This window comes from Sus scrofa, chromosome 8 (genome assembly GCF_054392235.1).
Source record: "Sus scrofa isolate SSC_HxYL_T2T_F1_AM1 chromosome 8, Sscrofa_HxYL_maternal_Yorkshire_Landrace_v2.0, whole genome shotgun sequence".
NCBI lineage: Eukaryota > Metazoa > Chordata > Mammalia > Artiodactyla > Suidae > Sus > Sus scrofa.
The window spans coordinates 39,549,112-39,562,797 of record NC_139390.1 but is presented as its reverse complement, the minus strand read 5'-3'; positions in this window follow the sequence as shown (position 1 = coordinate 39,562,797).

Below are 13,686 nucleotides of genomic sequence, written 5' to 3'. Positions count from 1 at the left end.
TTCCCCAAGGAGCCATAGTTCCTTTTACTGGTAACGTTACTAAGAAACCAAGTTCTGGGCACAAAATGTGCTCATTGTTACTGCTACTAGGATGTCACTGGATAGACCCCATCAGAGGACAAAGCTAGGAAATAGACCTGCATAAACTAATCATGTACACAGACACCTACAGTTCCATATCTAGATGTATTAAATACATGAGTTCATACTGATATCCCACTCTCAGTACCACAGGGTTCATCCTAACCTCACCTCCTTCCTTGTGTGTTTGTGACTTCTTCCTCTGTCTCCTGTTGTCTATTAAGTGTTTACTATGTGTAAACTAGTTACGTGAAGTTGTTATAGAATTGCTGACCTGTACCCATATGAGAAACAAATTTACCAGCTAGAATAGAGCATTTGTCTTTTTGGCTTTAGCTTTTAAAGTATTCAATCAAAACATTCTTTTTTTTTTTTTTTTTTTTCATCTTTTTAAGACTGCACCTGCGGCATATGGAAGTTCCCAGGATAGAGGTGGAATCAGAGCTACAGCTGCCTGCCTATACCATAGCCACAGCAATGTGGGATCTGAGCCCCGTCTGCGACCTACACCACAGCTCAAGGCAATGCTGGATCCTTAACCCACTAAGCAAGGCCAGGGATCGAACCCACGTCCATGGACACTAGTCAGGTTCATTACCACTGAGCCACAACAGGAACTCCTCAAAGCATTATTTTCAAGAGTTAGGTCTGCTCTCAAGATTTATTCTTTGTCAGGAAAATACCCTGTAAGAATTGGCATTTAAAATTTTTTAATCCGTATTTCTGTGACCCTTTCAGGAAAAAAAAATAGAGACACACAACACACATGTGTATGTGTTTCTGAAACAATAAAATATATTATCATGTATAAATGATATAAAACTATTTAAAGATGATTCATCATTGGAATCTGGATAATCTAGGTGCAAGATGGAAGTGAGCAAGAAAACCACTTAAAGGAAATGGAATAGGTTCCTCATTCAATTCTAACACTTTTTATTTCCGATGGTTATATTGTGGCTTTACAGGAAATAGGGTATTTAGTCAGCACTACTGCAAAGGCATATTTCAGAGAGAACATTGCTGGATTTAATACCTGTACATGAAAACTTGAGAAATGGAGAATTTAAAATGTTTGAATTAAAAATGTGTTGGGGGAGGGGGTGGGTGAGCAGAGCTGGGACGCAGCCTGGCGGGCAGATTCAAGAAGCCCTTGAACTGTGTTCCGCCAGCCTACAAAATGGGGGAGACTTATAAAAACAAACACTGCAAGGTTACAGTTAGTTATGTCACTTGTTTATCAAGAATTATAATTGGAGCTGGCAGGAAGTCAAGGATGCTTGTTAAATAAGGATTGGTTGGGGTGTGAAAATGGTTGCATAGTTACAAGGGGGAACAACCTTGAGACAAGGGTGCAGCTACCAGATGTTTTAAAAACAGCTGGTGTCCTTGGCATACGTAGAGTTCATAGAAAATTCAAGTTCTCAGTGGTGCAGGGGTGGTGTCTAAGGTGAGGTCCTCAGTGGCCACCTATTTTTGTACGTCTGATTTGTAATGATTCTGTTAGAATGTCAATGTGTCATCATACCTAAATGTGCTTCCAGATGTCACTTTAAGTTCATGATCACAAGCCTAAAATTGGCACTCAGCATGGCCTGGCAATTCTATAGTCTCTACTCTTCTAAATGACTCTGTCATACTTTATCTTCCTTTTTCTGTGGGATAGGCTCCCTCACACACATGTTCATCTGATGACCTTGCCTCATACTTCATTGAGAAGTAGAAGCAGTTAGACATGCAGGCTGTCATCTGTCTTCTCACCAACTTATCTCCATAGATACCTACCCTCCGCCTGGACCTCTGTTTTGATAAAGTGCTTTTGACGCTATCAAAGTCTGCACCTCACATTCTTGCCTCTACCCTCTGCCTTGAAGCTTCTCTACACCAGCGTGACTGTTCTCATCAAAGGCACGGATGCTGTCCATCTTGCCAAATCAGTGGTCCGCGTGGGTTCTTAACAGATCTCTCGGTACCATGTTTTTTGTATTATTTTTTTCTTTTTATGGCTGCACCCACGGCATGTGGAATTTCCCGGGCTAGGGGTCCAATCTGAGCAGCAGCTGAGGTCTACAGCACAGCCACAGCAACAGCAGATCCGAGCCCCGTCTGTGATGCTACGTTGGATCCTTAACCCACTGAATGAAGCCCGATATTGAACCCATATCCACAGAGAGACAGCATTGGTTCTTAACCTGCTGAGCCACAAATGGGAACTCCTTATTTTTTATTTCTTAAATTTATTTTTTACTTTGTATACAATTTTGAAAGGCTGTTTTACATTTACAGCTATTACAAAATACTGGTTTTGTTATTTATTTATTTATTTATTTATTTATTTATTTATTTATTTTTAGGGCTGTAGGTGCAGCCTATGGAAATTCCCCAGCTAGGGGTTGAATCAGAGCTGCAGCATCCTGCCTAAGCCACAGCCACAGCAACGTGGGATCTGAGCCGCATCTGCGACCTACACCATGGTTTCATTGTTTTATAATTTATTTTACTGAAATATAGTTGATTTGCAATGTTGTGTTAGTTTCTCCTGTACAGCAAAGCGATTCCATTATACATATCTATACATTCTTTTTCATATTCTTCTCCATTATGGTTTATCCCAGGTTATTAAATACAGGTTTATCCCAGGTTATTAAATACAGTTCCCTGTGCTATACAATAGGACCTTATTGTTTATCCATTCTTTTTTTTGTCCTTTTTTTTGTCTTTTCCAGGGCCACACTCGTGGCATATGGAGGTTCCCAGGCTAGGGGTCCAATCGGAACCATAGCTGCCAGCCTATACCACGGCCACCACAACTTGGGATCTGAACCACATCTGCGACCCACACCACAGCTCAAGGCAATGCCGGATCCTTAACCCGCTGAGCAAGGCCAGGGATCAAACCTGTAACCTCATGGTACCTAGCTGGATTCGTTACCCACTGAGCCAAGACGGGAATTCCTTGTTTATCCATTCTATGTATAATAGTTTGCTTCTGCTAATGCCAAACTCCCAGTCCTTCCCTCCCCCACCCCCATCCCCCTTAGTAGCCAAGTCTGTACACCATGAGTCTGATTCTGTTTTGTAAATAAGTTTCTTTGTGTTATATCTTAGATTCCACTTATAAGTGATGTCATATGGTATTCGTCTTTTTCTTTCTGACTTACTTCACTCAGAGAATAATTTCTAGGTTCATCTACATTTCTGCAATGGCATGAATTCATTGTCTTCATGGCTGAGTAGTATTCCATTGTGTATGACTCTCAGTCCTGTTCTTAATAATTGGCCACTTCCTCTTTCCGAACACCTTCTTCCCTCAGTCATCACTTGACTTGGCCGTGGGGCGTCCAAATATTTGGTCAGACATTCTAGGTGTCTCTGCGTGAGTGTTTTGGATAAGGTTAACATTTAAACAATAGACCGAGTGAAGCAGGTTTGCTCTCTCTAACATGGGGCACAGGGAGCTGATCAGTTGAAAGCCTAAACAGAACAAAAAGGCTGCCTCTTCCTTGGGGAAGGGGCAGTGCTTCCTGCCTAACTGCCTTCAGACTGGGACATCAGCTTTTTTCTTGCCTTTAGACTTGAACTCAAGCACCCGCTCTTCCTGGGGCTTGAGGCTGCTGGTGCTCAGATGAGAACTGAACATCAGCTATCCTGGTTCTCAGGCCTTTGGACTCAGACTGGAACGAGACCATCAGGCCTCCTGGGTCTCCAGGTTGCTGACTCACTCTGCAGATCTTGAGGCTTGCCAGGCTCGGAATCACGTGAGCCAATTTCTTGTGATCTCTCTCTGTGAATGAATGAGTGAATGCATGAGTGAAAATATATATTCCATATATATGTAAATGTTCCTTTTGGTTTCATTCTCGGGCAATCCCTAACTAATACACTCTCCTGGGTTTTCTCCTGCTCTGCTAGGTACTCTCTTAAGCCAGTTCCTCTGGTCCATCTCTAAATGTCAGAGTGACCTGGGGCTGGTTCTAGGCTCCCTGCTCTTCTCTGTCTGCATAATAATCCCCACCAGTGTCCTCATCCAGGCCTGGTGGCTTTAAATAGCATCTCTGTGCTGGTGATTCCTGAATCTATATCTCCGACCCTGATTTCTCCATCCAACTCTAAACTCATGTATCTATAGTTGTTTGTCATTTCCACTTGGATGTTTGATGGGCTTTTGATAGACATCTCTACTTTAACACGGCCAAAACGGGACTCTCAATTTCCTCCCCAAACCTGCTCCTTCTTAGTTTTCCTCGTCTCAGTGACTAATGACGCCATCTACTCAGTGGCTCAGTCCCCACATCAGATGGCCTCCCACGCTTCCTCTTTCCTTTGTCCCTCTGCCCATGCATGCAATCCACAAACCCACCAGCAAACTCCTTCAATTCATCTGCTGCAGGGCAATCCAGCTGTCCATCAGCATCGCCCTCTTCAAACCACTGCTTCCTCCAGCCTGGACACGACTACCCCCTCCCAATTCCTCTACCGGCCTCTAAGCTGGTCCTCCTGAAACCCATTCTTTGTGCTTCAGGCAAAGAAGACTCTTTAAAAACAATATCACGGAATTCCCCAAAAGTCTATGGGCTTTCCATGAAAGTGAGAATAAGATCCACACTCCTTACCTGGCCTTGTATGATCAGATGCTTCAATTCCCCAAGTTTGCTTTGCTCTTCAGACCTTGGCTGTAGTTGTTCCCTCTTTTCTGCAGTGCTCACCTTGACCCCATCTTCAATAGCTAAGCTCTTGCCACTGAGGTCTCTGTTTATGGTTTGTTTGTTTGTTTTTCTTTGCTTTTTGGGGCCGCATCCATGGCATATGGAGGTCCCCAGGATAAGAGCTATAGCTGCTGGCCTACGCCACAGCCACAGCCACAGTCATGCAGGATCCGAGCCTCATCTTCAACCTACACCACAGCTCATGGAAATGCCAGATCCTTAATCCACTGAGCAAGGCCAGGGATCGAACCTGCAACCTCATGGTTCCTAGTTGGATTCGTTTCTGCTGCACCACAATAGGAACTCCGTGAGGTCTCTGTTTACGAGTGACCTTTGAGAGGCTTCCTTTATCTGAGCTCCCATCTAAAGAAGCCCTGGCATCCCTCACTTTGTAGCACATTCACTCTCAGAGGGAGGGCATGTGCTACAGCCATCAAGGGTGTACAGGGCATGACAGGGAGTAGGGGCCTTTGGGGGTTTTTTGGTTTAGGGGGGTTTTGTTTTGTTTTGTTTTGGCTGTGCCTGTGGCATGCAGAGGTTCCTGGGCCAGGGCTGGAAACCAAGCCACAGCAGATCCTTAACCTCTAGGCCACCAGGGAACTCTGAGTAGGAACTTTTGAATGAGAGTAAAAGTGACCTTTTTTTTCTCCTGTTGTTGTTGTTGTTATCAAGCTGATTTCTTTATTATTCACTTATTTACTCATCCATTCATTCAACATTCAAGAAACATTAGTTGAGTATTTACCATGTGCCTGCCATTGTTCTAGGTGCTGGACCAGTGAACGGAACAGACATAGGTAGACATTCTGTCAAGAGGAGAAGACAGGAGTTCCCGTCATGGCTCAGTGGTTAACGAATCTGACTAGGAACGATGAGGTTGTGGGTTCAATCCCTGGCCTTGCTCAGTGGTTAAGGATCTGGGTTGCCATGAACTGTGGTGTAGGTCGCATACGTGGCTTGGATCTGGCGTGGCTGTGGCTGTGGCGCAGGCCGGTGACTACAGCTCCCATTAGACCCCTAGCCTGGGAACCTCCATATGCCACAGGTGCAGTCCTAGGAAAGGCAAAAAGAAAAAAAAAAAAAAAAAAAAAAAAGGAGAAGACAATACACAAACAAACAAAAGCACACTGTGTTTGTTTGTTGCTTTTTGGGGTTGAACTTGTGGCATATGGAAGTTCCCAGGCTAGGGGTCAGATCGGAGCTACAGCTTCTGGCCTATGATCCAGGCACAGCAAGGCAAGATCTGAGCCTCATCTTCAACCTACACCACAGCAACGCCAGATCCTTAACCCACCGATCGAGGCTAGGGAACGAACCTGCATCCTCATGGATACTAGTCAGATTGGTTACCACTGAGCCACAATGGGAACTCCCCAAAAGCACTTTGAAAAGTGCTGTAGTGGCATGATTGTGAGTAGCTGGCAGGCTACTTTATAGGCAGTGGAGCAATTAAGTGAAGTTTCTGACAAGCTACTTTCTCATGGTATATTTATGGGATTTTTACATACCTTTGCTGGGATTCAGTTTCTTTACTCTAAAATAGAAATGATAATAATAGAATCTGTCTCATTGGGTTTTTGTAAGAACATTTGAATTTTGCATTAAAATATCAGAAATTGCCTGACATACAGAAAAACACTTCACACATGTTAGTTTTTAACTATTGGTTTTTGTTTTTGTTTTTGTTTTGTCTGCGCCTGAGGCATGTGGAAGTTCCCAGGCCAGGAATCGACTGAAGCCATGCCATAGCAGTGACACAAGTCACAGCAGTGACAACTCCAGATCCTTAACCACTAGGCCACCAGGGAACCCCTTAGTTTTTGATTAAACTGGGGACTCAGTTACAGTACCTTGGAGGAAGAAATATTTAAGCTGAGGTCCAAAGAATAAGAAGGAACTAGCTTTGGAGTTCCCATTGTGGCTCAGTGGTTAATGAATACAACTAGGAACCATGAGGTTGCGGGTTTGATCCCTGGCCTCGCTCAGTGGGTTAAGGATCCAGAGTTGCCATGAGCTGTGGTTTAGGTCGCAGACACGGCTCAGATCCCGCATTGCTGTGGCTGTGGTGTAGGCCAGCAGCTACAGCTCTGATTCCATCCCTAGCCTGGGAACCTCCATGTGCCGAGGGTGTGGCCTTAGAAAAGGCAAAAAGACCAAAAAAAAGGAAAGAAGGAACTAGCTTCATAAAGATGGGCCAGAGAGAGCATTCAAGAAAGAGGGAACAGCTGGTATAAGACTCCGGTGGGGCTGGTCAAGGACAGAGACTTGGGGGAGCGTCGTGAGCTTCACTAGGGATTTAAATGGTAAGAGGCACAGAAAAGCAAGGCAGAGTTTTTAGTATAAGAGTTGACTGGCCCTTATTAAGATCTTTAAAGAGAATCCCTCAGCTCATCATGCAGAGAATTAATTTTTAGGAAAGCAAGGATGGAAGCAGAGACCAGTTAGAGGAGGGGCTATTTCAGAGGTCAAGGTAAGAGAGACTCTGGTCAGGATCATAGATGTGGAAACAGGGAGACATGATGGATTAACTTTGGGTGATACTTTTTATTTTTTTGCTTTTTAGGGCCGAACCCTCAGCATATGGGATTTCCCAGGCTAGGGGTTGATTCAGAGTTACAGCTGCCAGCCTACACCACAGCCATAGCAACTCGGGATTTGAGCCGTGTCTGCAACCTACACCACAGCTCATAGCAACGCCGAATCCTTAACCCACTGATGGAGACCAGGGATTGAACCCGAGTTCTCATGGATACTAGTCGGATTCGTTTCCCCTGTGCCATGAGGGACGGGAACTCCTTTGGTGTCATACTTGATGTTTAAACTTCTTATTCTGTTGTTGTGCTTTTGTTTTCTGTATTTCAAATTATAATATAAATTCAAATGTCTTTTTCCATTGAGTTCTTTGAAGCAGAGAAAAATTGACTTTTCCTCCACAGATGTGTTTCAAAAAATCATTCCCTCATAATTCTCCATGAATTTAAGCTTTTACATGTAAATTCTTAGATGTGAATTATTTTTTCAAATTTCTATCCAGTTATCAAAATATATTCATTGATTTCCTTTATCTCTTTGATTTTGAAAACACATCCAGGTTTTTCATTTCTTCTTCAAACTTGGGGTTGTGTCTGTTTCTGGATTCGTATTCTCGGAAATAGAATTTTGCTAGTCTATTTGCTGCATAATAGGCTATAAAGGCTGATAACAGCTCTTCTTTTTCAGATATTTATATTTGAATCCATTTAATTTTCCATTTTAGAAAGTATTCTCTCTTTATATTTAGTATTCTCTCTATATTTAATTTGAATTGCATTAAAATAAGAATGTTATAATGTACGTAAGTATCCAACTATAAAATAGGGAAAACATAAAAATATTTAGTCTCGTTTCAAAATTTACTTCTTAAGAACCCAGTAATTCATTATTTATTTTGTCTCCCTCCATCCTGTAAACCCACCCTACTCAAAAACACCCTCTTGTTTTTCCCTGTGTCCAGTTACTTTTTCAAATGATTTCCAGGGATAAAGTTAAAAACTAGCACAGAAATGGTACTTACTAAGTAGCAAGGACTATTCAAGCACTTTGCATTTTCAGCTCATCTTTCCAACTCTATGAGGTAGCTACTTTTATTATCTCTATTTAACAGATGGATAAATGAGGACAAAGAGTTAAATAACTTCCCATTTGGAGTTCCTGTCGTGGCTCAGAGGTAATGAACCCCACTAGTATCCATGAGGACATGGGTTCAATCCCTGTCTTGGATCCCACGTTGGTGTGGCTGTGGTGTAGGTCAGCAGCTGTAGCTCCAATTCGACCCCTAGCCCGGGAACTTCCATATGCCGTGGGTGCAGCCCTAAAAAGACAAAAAATAGATAAAAAATAAACAACATCCCAATTTCCCACAGCTACTAAAGGTGGAAGCCAGGATGATCCCTAAGCAGGCTGTTCTAACAGGCCATTCTCTCAAGTACTATCCAGTATGGTTTATAACTAAACAAATAAATATACACTCTTATCTTTTGTTGCTTTAGTTATAATATATTTTTGTGGCTGTTTTAAGTTAGATCTCTTATTATTCAGCTGGTTTTGACTGCTAATACAAGAATCATATTGACTTTTATGATTTTGTTGCCATTTACCTATTTTTATTCTTCCAGGAATTTTTTTTAAACCTGATTCCTGGGAGTTCCCTAGTGGCCTAGTGGTTAAGGGTTGGACATTGTCACTGCTGTGGCATGGGTTTGATCCCAGGCCCAGGAAATTATTCATGTGTAGTCTAGGCCAAAAAAAAAAAAAAAAAAAGAATAAACCCAATTCCTTTGAATTTTCTAGGATTATCAGTTTATTGATTGCATTACTGGCAAATAATGGTGCTTTTCTCTTTTCATGTGTAATTACCTTAGCATGGAATTTCCAAAGCAATATTAAATAATTGTCTTAGTGGGAGCTAATTTTTAGATCTGAACTTTAAAAAAAAAAAGGTGTTATTTTATTGTTAGACCTACTTACACAAAAGTTTGTTTTTTTTTATTCCTGAATGTATTTATTTTGTCTCCATTAGGAGCAAACATTTCTGTAATAATGGTAATCTGAGATTTCCCCCCAACCCCCTGCCATACTTATAAATTAAGTGCTCTGGCTAGAAGGTCTTAAAAATATAAAGATGTGGTTAATTCAGCTAAACTGGATTTGAAAGTATGGGCAATCTGTGTAGGGAAGGGAAGAGTATTAGATGAAACAGTGTCCACTGGTCACTGTTTAGGGGACTAGTTCTCAAATTGGGCTGTACACTGGAATCAACTCATAAGAGTCACAAAAAAATACAAATGCCTGTGTCCCACTCCTGGGTAATCTGATGGGGTGAAGCATGGGCATTGGGAGCATTTAAAACACTCCAGGTGATTCTAATGTATGGCCAAGTTTTATAACCACTAATTTAGGAAGGACTTTAAACCTGTTTCTCACCCTGCACAAATTCTGGTTAAAGGGCGTTTCCGTCATGGCTCAGCGATAATGAACCCAACTAGTATGCAAGAAAATGCAGATTTGATCCCTGGCCCTGCTCAGTGGGTTAAGGATCCTGCATTGTGGTGAGCTGCAGTGTAGGTTGCAGACACTACTTAGATTTGGAGTTGCTGTGGCTATGGTGTAGGCGGGCAGCTGCAGCTCCAATACAACCCCTTCCCTGAGAACTTCCATATGCTGTGGGTAGGGCTCTAAAAAGAAAAAAAAAAAAAACCAACTAGTTAAATAGGTTTGTATAGCCTACTAGTAAACTATGCTAGTGTGTACACCAATGCTCATAGCAGCATCAGTCACAACAGCCAAAAGACGGAAACAAGCCAATACTCATTGACGGATGTGAATGGATAAACACTATGTGATATATATACATCCAATACATTCAGCCTTTACAGGGAATGAAATTCTGAGAGCTGCTACGACACTTGTGGACCCTGAAAACCTCATACCAAGTATAAAAGGCCAGATACTACTTATTTCACTTACTGGACTCTACTTAAATGAAGTTCTGAAAAGAGCCAAATTCAGAGAGACAGAGAGTGAAACAGAGGTTACCAGGGGCTGGGAGAAGAGCAGGCGGGAGGGTTATTGTTTAATGGGTACAAAGTTTTAGTTTGGGGATGATGGAATTTTCTGGAAATGGATAGTGGTGATGGTGGCACAACAGGGTGGATGTTCTTGATGCCACTGAATTGTACGCTTAATGGTGAAAATGATAAATTTCATGTAATGTGTATTTTGGAACAATAACAAAATTTAAACAAACAAGTTGCCAGGGGTAGGCTATGAGCCATCTTTTCCAGCTGGTTTTCAGTCTTATGGTTAAGGAATATAATAAAGAGTGATTTAGCAATGGCCGTAATAGGGTTTGTTTGGTGGTGGCCTTCTCTCCACATCATTTTCGAAGAAGGCAGTGCTTTTATGTTCCTAACAGTTGTTAGCTGTTATAAAACCTTTGTGGGAGTTCCTGTCGTGGCTCAGCAACAAACCCGACTGGCATCCATGAGGATGTGAGTTCCACCCCTGGCCTTGCTCAGTGGGTTAGGGATCTGGTGTTGCCATGAGCTGTGGTGTAGGTCTCAGACGCGGCTCAGATCCCACGTTGCTGTAGCTGTGGTGGAGGTTGGCAGCTACAACTCCAGTTCAACCCCTAGCCTGGGAACCTCCGTATGCCTAAGGTACAGCACTAAGCAGACAAAAACAAAAACGAAAAAACCTTTGCGTGTGTGCAGATGGGTAATGGCGTAGAGCTGCCATCTGTGGTGCGATGCTCCAAAAGCTACTGTACGTGGAACCTTCTGAAGCAAAGACCAGAGGCAAGTCCCTTTTACCCTCACACCTTTGATGTCATCCTGCCCGGACCACACAATGTACACAGTAAACAGAACTGAGCAGAAATCACTCTCTTTGTTCAACGTGAGACATTTAGCACAAGTACAATCTGCATCTGACTTGATGATATTTCCCGTGTCCCAAAGAGAAAGATGACATGAAACAAGTCCCTTTGGTATCAATTTTCATGAGAAACATGAGGCCATTGAGAAACTGTCTTGACCGATTGAAAGAAATGGATAACAGTGTCAAGGAAAGTCTGTGACTTACTGGTCCTGATGATCTGCTTGAGCAGAAGACAGGTGAGCTTTCTCAGCTTGGTTTTCCTACACAAAATATCTGTGTCGTAAATTCAGAGTTTCTAAATTCTGAAAGTTGTATTATCCAGGAGATAGGCTTTCTCACCAAGCAGAGGATTCTGGAACTGCACTGTCTCAAAACATGCTCTTGAAATGAGGCTAGTGCTGCAAGTATGTTCATTTCCTCTGGCTGCTGTAACAAATTTCAGAAACTTGTTGGCTTAAAGCATACATTTACTGGAGTTCTCCTCGTCATGGCTCAGCACAAATGAATCTGACTAGTATCCATGAGGATGCAGGTTCTATCCCTGGCCTCGATCAGTGGGGTCGGGGATCTGGCATTGCTGTGAGCTGTGGTGTAGGTCACAGTTGAGGCTCAGATCCCACGTTGCTGTGGCTGTGGTTAGTGTAGGCTGGCAGCTGTAGCTCTGATTTGACCCCTAGGCTGGGAACTTGCATATGCTGTGGATGTGGCCCTAAAAAAAAAAAAAAAAAAAAAAAAAAAAAGCATATATTTACTATCTTACAGTTCTGGAGATGAGAGTTGGAAATTGGTGTCACTGAGCCAACACCAAGATATCAGCAGGGCTGTAGGGAACAATCTGTTTCTTTGCCTCTTCCAACTTCTAGAGCTTCCTTCCATGCATTCAATGGCTCAAAGCCACATCTTTTTTTTTTTCTTTTTTTAAATTTTATGGCCATAGCTTGTGGCATATGGAAGTTCCCAGGCTAGGAACTGAATCCAAGCTGCAACTGTGAACTATGCCGCAGCGGCAGCAATGCTGGATCCTTTAACCCACTGCTCCCAGCCAAGACTGAATCCTTGCTTTTGCAGAGACCTGAGCTGCTGGAATCAGATTCTTAACCCACTGTGCCATGGCAAGAACTCCCCCTTCCTCCATCTTCAAAGCCAGCACATAGCATCTTGCCTCTGCTGTCACATTTTCTTCCTCTGTTCTACAGTCAAATCTCTCTCTGTCCTTTTCTTATAAGGACACCTGTAATTACACTTAGGACCCACTCGAATAATCCAGATGATTTCTGCATCTCAAGATCTTTAATTACATGTGTAAAGTCCCTTTTCTTATGTAAAGTACAAATCATAGATTCTCTACTCAGTATCTCATAATAACCTACAAGGGAGAAGACTCTGAATATATGTATTATATATTTATAATATATATATAATCACTTTGCTGACACTAACATAACTTTGTAAATCAACTATACTTCAATTTTTCGAAAAAGGTAAAATTAATATTCTGGAGATTAGGATGTAGATCTATTTGGAGGCCATTATTCAATGCCATACTGAGGAACTGAATTTTTTTTTTTTTTTTTTTTTTTTTGTCTTTTTGCCATTTTTTGGGCCGCTCCCATGGCATATGGAGATTCCCAGGCTAGGGGTCTAATCGGAGCCGTAGCCACCAGCCTACACCAGAGCCACAGCAACGCATGATCCGAGCCGCGTCTGCAACCTGCACCACAGCTCACGGCAAGGCCAGATCATTAACCCACTGAGCAAGGGCAGGGACCGAACCGGCAACCTCATGGTTCCTAGTCGGATTCGTTAACCACTGCACCACAACAGGAACTCCAGGAACTGAATTTTAATTAAGTTTAAATTTGAATATCCATGTGGCTAGTGGCCACCATATTGGACAGAACAGATACAAAACATTTCCATCACTTCCGCAGGAGGTTCTGTAGACAGCATTGCTATAGAAGACATCTAGCCAATTCCAGAAGCCTCATCTCATAGCTATAGGCCATCTTAAATTTATTGTTGGGCTGCCCTTCAAAACGAAAATCCATATAAACGTTTTTTCTTTTCTTTTTTCTTTTTGTCTTTTCCAGGGCTGCTCCCTCAGCATATGGAGGTTCCCAGGCTAGGGGTCTAATCGGAGCTGTAGCCGCCAGCCTATGCCACAGCCACAGCAACACCGCTTCCAAGCCGCATCTTCGACCTACACCACAGCTCACGGCAATGCTGGATCCCCAACCCACTAGGCAAGGCCAGGGATCAAACGTGCAACCTCATGGTTCCTAGTCGGATTCGTTAACCACTGAGCCACAACGGGAACTCCTCTTTTGCTTTTTTCTTTTTTAGAAATTCAGAGCACATCTTTCCATAGATGAGCCAAGGAAAAGCCTTAGCGGGAGTTCCTGTTGTGGCTTAGTGGGTTAAGAACTTGACATAGTATCTTTGAAGATGTGGGTTTGATCCATGGCCTCACTCAGGGGCTAAG